Genomic DNA, 6,087 nt, shown 5'->3' with positions numbered 1-6,087 from the left:
GTTTACTGAAATATTAAGAGAAGCGCCTGCGTGACCACTCGTTCTTAGCAGTTAAAGTTGAAATGTAAAGGTTTGAATACCTCATTATTACATGCACAAGGATAAAAAAATAATCATTATAGTAAATAAATAATATTTGTTTATGAGTAGCGTTAATTCACAGGTGTTATTGTGTGATAGTTGAGTTTTTAATTGAGTCTATAAAGAGAAAAAACTTGCAGGCTCGATAATAAAAAAATAACTTAGGTCTGAAATTAAATAGATGTGAGAGAAAAAGCGAATGGATCATTGGAGTTCCAATTATGAAATATGAATAAAAGTATAATTTTTAATATGGGATTTTGTGAATAAACGGCTATACTTAAAAAAGGAATCTTACTCTTTCTCCGTGTGAGACCGATCTTATTCATTGAATTTCTTTAAATAATAATTAAAATGACTACTAAAGCTATAAATTAACTTTGTTTAGTTAGCCAGCAAATTACTAGCGTTACAACTGGCGCCCAACATGTGGATCACGTACGTGTGAAAAAGAATAAGATTGTTATCTTTGTCTCCATTTGAAAGCTATTAGGCAAATGGATAAAAATACTTTGAGCGAGGCGTTTTTCAAAGGAAATATTAAACAAGTGTATTTGCCACCCCTAACGAGCCAGGAAAATGTACCTCATGGCATGGCAGAGCTTGATACATAGTTAGAAGGGCTAAGAAGAAACGCGAATAATGAAAACAATTTAATTCGTCTTGAATACCATATAAGTGCGCAAGTCGGTGAAATTAAAGGCTTAAAAGTAACCAATAAACAATAAATGAACAATTAAATCGTGAAGATCGCGAGCAATTATATTCAAGAAGCACAAAAAAAGGATATTATCTTTAACCAAAATGGGTGAAACAAATCTGCTTTTCTTAAAAGTAGGAAGGAGAATAGCGATGGAAGAAGGTAGTAAACAAGGAAACTTAGATACCATAGTTCAAAATATTACTCTGTAAAACTTGTAGGAAGCACTGATGATTCCACAAGTGCCGCCAGAAACTAACTCTGAAGAAACCTTGATGGCAATCCATGTAACAACAGAAAAAGAACAAATTCTACAGACTAAATTAGATGCTCTGGAAAATAACATTGGCCGCCTGCCAGGAAAAACAGCAGGTGTCACTAAGTGCCTCAAAGTCAGAGAAAACCGCATGCAGGCAGAAATCAACCGATTGAAAACTGCACATGCAAGAATAGCTGAACGTATGAGGAAGGATTTTAACAGGACGGCCAATGACCCGCCACCTGTCGCCAAGCTAAACGTAAAGCACATTCTTACGGAGTATAATGGAGAAGGAAGATAAATGAAATACATAAGGCAACTGAAACAATGTTGGTACGTGGTAAGCCCAAAAGCGTGTTACGCAGGGTACCTCATCAAAAGGCCACTCTCAGGACAGCCTAGTGATTGGCGGTTGGTCATTTAAAATGAAGTCTCTAGTCTAGAGTCATGTCTCGCACAATTTAAAGAACGATATTGGTGAAATCAGACAACAAAATTTTCGCTAGTATCAGTGAATTAATACCTGCGCTGGAATAAGGAGAGGTAATTAGGAAATTGGATAGACATTACAATGAATAAATCAACCATAGCATCATCGGTCAAGGCATCCACACATGCGAACAATGAATCGAATTGCTCAAAGAATTCAAAAAACTATCCAAGAATATGCGCCAATGGCCAAGGCAACTGACAACACAGCCAGCAAAGGAAAGTACGCAGCGTAGTAGCGCAATACAAGGGCCGAGGTAATGCACGAGCCCAGGGGGACACTGCACCTCATGCGAAAACAACTCCTGGCGGAAGAAGAACAACAACATCAACCACATCATTTCTTGCCAAAGTAGGTGAAGAATTATCACGAAAGACCGGAAACGAGCATGAGCCGCTTGAATGAGTGAAAAAAAATATATTGACGTGGCGACTACCGTTATCGACATGGTTAATATGATCGCGAGCACGGGAAAGAAACTAATGGAGGAAAATAAAGAGGTAATATTAAAAAATTAGTCTAAATGTTACTCTGCCAACATTCAAGTGGCAGGAATTGTAACAAACGCATTTATTGATACGAGCACAGAAATTATCTCTATTTCAGCGGGATTTCTGAACCAAGACCAAGAAGGTTTTGAAAGATATCCGAGCTTGCTTTTGGAGGGCAAAGGTGTTACAAGACCCATAGGATGCAAAGCTATATGTATTAATCGACATATTTACGCCGACGTACAGCTATCATATACACTCGCACAATTTGCTTTTTTAGTAGTACTGAAGCTATCACTTACCTACATCTATCATCCAGATTAATGTACTTGATGAGCATAAAACTAAGAGGGCCATAGATATTAAGACATTAATTTTTGCGTGCCTGGATGTAGAACCTGCCATAATGAATCGTGCAGAACGAAAGGACCCTAGGGTCCAGAGGGGCATCACAATGTAAGTCACGTGGAAATTTGAACCGAAGCGATGGTAGAAACGACAAATCTGCACTAAGAACTCGAGCCCGTAAATAAAAACTACTTCATCTGCATATGGAATGACCGGACCAAAAAAAAAGCTAATAAAAATCCGGATTTAAGGGGGGAATCCCGTGGAGCGGGTCCAAAAAATCGATTTTTTTTGCTTAAATGACAGCTTGGCATCGCAAAAACATATAATGCAAATCCCAGAGAGCTGTAGCTGAGCTCCTTATCCCTGAAAGAACGCACTGCCGGTCGGGCCATGATTCAACCATATTTCATATTTTCCAAAATTGCCCGACTCATCGCTCAAAAAGTATTTGACCGATTGACTGGAACTTGAGTATACAGATTGCTGAAATATTTCCTTTTTCGGTATAGCACACCAAATTGTAAAAAAAAATAAATTCAAGCAAATTTTTGGCTAAAAATCAGATTTTTTTAAATGGCTACAAAAGCTTTTGAAAGATTCGTTATTATTTTCATCCACAAAAAAGTCGCCAAAAATACCCTAATTTTCAGGCTGTTACACGGAATTCTCCCCTTAAAAAAAGAAGAGATAGAAGAAATAGCGAGAATCTTTTGAAAGCATCGCCGAATATTATACTGAGAACCATGTATAATAATTAATTATTAACACGAATTTATAGTAAAAGAGGAACAGCAAATCCCATGCTAAGTATGAGAATAATTCAGTAAGCAGCATCTTGAATATCTAAAGGAGATCTTGAAAATATTGGGAGAGAATAACCTCAGTTTCAATATTGAAAAATAGCACTTTTGCAAAAAAGAAATAACGTTCTCGAGTGGAGTGAAGACCGATACGGAGATTTTAAGTTGTACATTTGTATTGCTCAGAAATCGATGCAAGTAATTACGAGCTAGGTGCAGTGATTTACCAATTAAAAGATAAGTGAAATCGACATTATTACTTTCGAAAGTAGAACTTTAGAGGATCCAGAGTTTACATACTTTATCACCGAAAAGCAACATTTTGCCATTGTGTGGGCACTGGAGAAACTTTGCACTTATTTCCATGCTGCTGAAATAATTAATAGAATAGCCCATCTTGCGCTAACCTTTTTGAAGGCATGTAAATTTGTCAATGCTCACTTGATTCGATGCACCTGAGCGATCCAAGATTATAAAATAAAAGTAGAGGACCTACCTGGAAAAAAATGTGATGGCCGACGTCCCTGCTGAAAATTCCTGTATAGGTTCCTATATAGAAACCTATATAGGAATTTTCAGTAGGGGTACACAGTTGATTACACGACAAAGAAAGATATTGGCTAGAAGAATCATTTTATAGCCCAATACTAGCAGAGTCAACACGAAGCGCTTTGCAAATTGCAAATCCTGCCAGCGAAATAAAATCTCCACGCAGGCGTCGCAGATATACAAGAGCTGGTCCTGTCACATCGTAGATAATGTTGGCGCGACCAGTAAAGTGCTCTCAGATCGAGGGACTCAATTCACCTGCCGAAAAATGGCGGTAGGTATTTCAAGAAAGGAGGATTTAAATGATCTTCACATCCATTAGGTACCCACAGACCAATATGGTTGATAGTGTCAACAGCGAACACGCCCGACATTTTCGCACGGTCCTTCGATCAGATAAACATAACACGTCGCTTGCCCAATTAGGAAATATGTAGAAGATCCTAAATAAGTCTTACCCCGACACGACCGAGGTGACCCTATACGGGGCGCTATTGTGTTCCAAACCCGAAAGATGGTAAACCGATTTCTTATCACCATTACCACAACACCCCCTAAACAGCCGGGAGGAGCAATTGGTAGTAATAAGGGATCGGATTCAAATAAAAAGAGGCTTGTTTGTTTCAATAAAAGCAAAAGGGGCTTAACTTATGTAGTGGGAGAGAAAGGATTGGCCAAAGCCTGTAACGCATCATATGCGTGATTAGTTGCAATAGCGAAGTGTTTCACATTGTATAAAGAATCTTAACGAATAAAGAAGAAAATAACTACAAACGTCAACATCATATGGAACGAAGAATAATATCGATGTGGGAAACGGGGAGTTGGAACAACGGAAGCAGCATGCAGGTCCAACGCCTTAATACATCTATCCACATCTCAGTAAGAGATCACACCATCGCTTGATAAACCAAAGGCAATCCATGATATAGACAAGGAAATTATGCGGGAGCTGCGTATAAACGCTTTTAACATAATTGATGTAAACATCGGAAAGGTACCTATCCTACAAACATCCACATCAACTCGAAACAATCAAAGAATGTAAGGCTGAAAAAGCTTTGAACGCTGCTACTTTGCAAAAAAGGAATGCCAAGCCTCGCAGAGGAATATATGAAGCTAGGAAAAGCCGACATGACGCCCTTACCCAATACAACTTTGATGTTGAAGATTTTAACCTGCTAAACAAGGCTGTAAGACGAAAGTTGTCATCGTAGAAGCCGACAAAGAAAACGAAGAAGAGAATGAAGTCAAGAAAATTTCCAGGGCGAAATCAAAGGAACAGTGAAAAAAAGAGAATTCTACTTAACCTAGGAAGGGAATATCTTCTGCTCCTGAAACATACACCCATCGAAAGAAGGAAAGATTCGCCAGTTAAGAGAGCAGTAAATGCCAGTTGGCAGGCCCATCCACTAAAAACGACGGAGGGCTTCGGCAGACAGGAAAAAGAGGCGGGTTAGAGCTAAAAGCCTTCTTGTAGGAAAAAATATTTGCATATTTGGAAATAAAGCGGAAAGCTGCATTACGTGAGGACAGAAAGAGAGTGCAGAATCCTCAGCCTACCACTATAACACACTCGTGAATAGTGGGAGTCTCAGAATGGGGCGCGTTGCATAAAAATGGTCGCGCGGCCCAAAAAAGCCAGTTTGGGTGTTGCGTGGCAATTCAACAGGTCTTGTGGAGTATCTCAGGAGAAGCCGGAGAATTATATTCACCTCTCTTGCCCTGCACTTCTCTTTTAAGAATTCCGGAAACATTAAGGCCTTAGGCTTAAAAACATAAGTCCGCGATTTTTTTCTTTAAAGGAAGAATCCTCTAAGAGCGGAAGGCAGTCTGTTTCCCAATCCGATTTACAAGAGCCTCCTCTTTCTGAATTACTTTGTGCGTGCTACTTGCGGCCTTAGGTCTACTGTGTCCGCTAGTAAAAGTTGTTAGACAACGTAATTCACGATATATTATTCAAGCACTTAGCTTCTTATAAGCAGGCGGGACTTTACTCCCATTCCTAGTTAATAAAGCAGGTAAAATTGAGATGAGACTTAAAAATCCTTTTCCACTTAAATTTGGAGAGAAGCGTCTAAATGGCCACTCGTTCTTACCTGATTAAGGTTTAAATATAAAAGTTTGAATACCTTATTACTACACTAGCAGCCCCAGCCACGCGTTGCTGTGGCTCAGTTATACTAAGTTGGATTTATATTATACTAAACTTGGCGCCACCTATTGGCTGCTTACCCAACCTAGATAACGAGTAATTTTGAAGTGCCGGTCGACAAACTTACACCGACATCTGTTTGAAAATTATTGAGTACACAAATAAAAGCATTTGATTTGCAATAAAAAACAGTGGACCTCGATTTGGATCT

Source organism: Belonocnema kinseyi, chromosome 9 (genome assembly GCF_010883055.1).
Source record: "Belonocnema kinseyi isolate 2016_QV_RU_SX_M_011 chromosome 9, B_treatae_v1, whole genome shotgun sequence".
Classification (NCBI taxonomy): domain Eukaryota; kingdom Metazoa; phylum Arthropoda; class Insecta; order Hymenoptera; family Cynipidae; genus Belonocnema; species Belonocnema kinseyi.
This window is presented reverse-complemented; position numbering follows the sequence as displayed.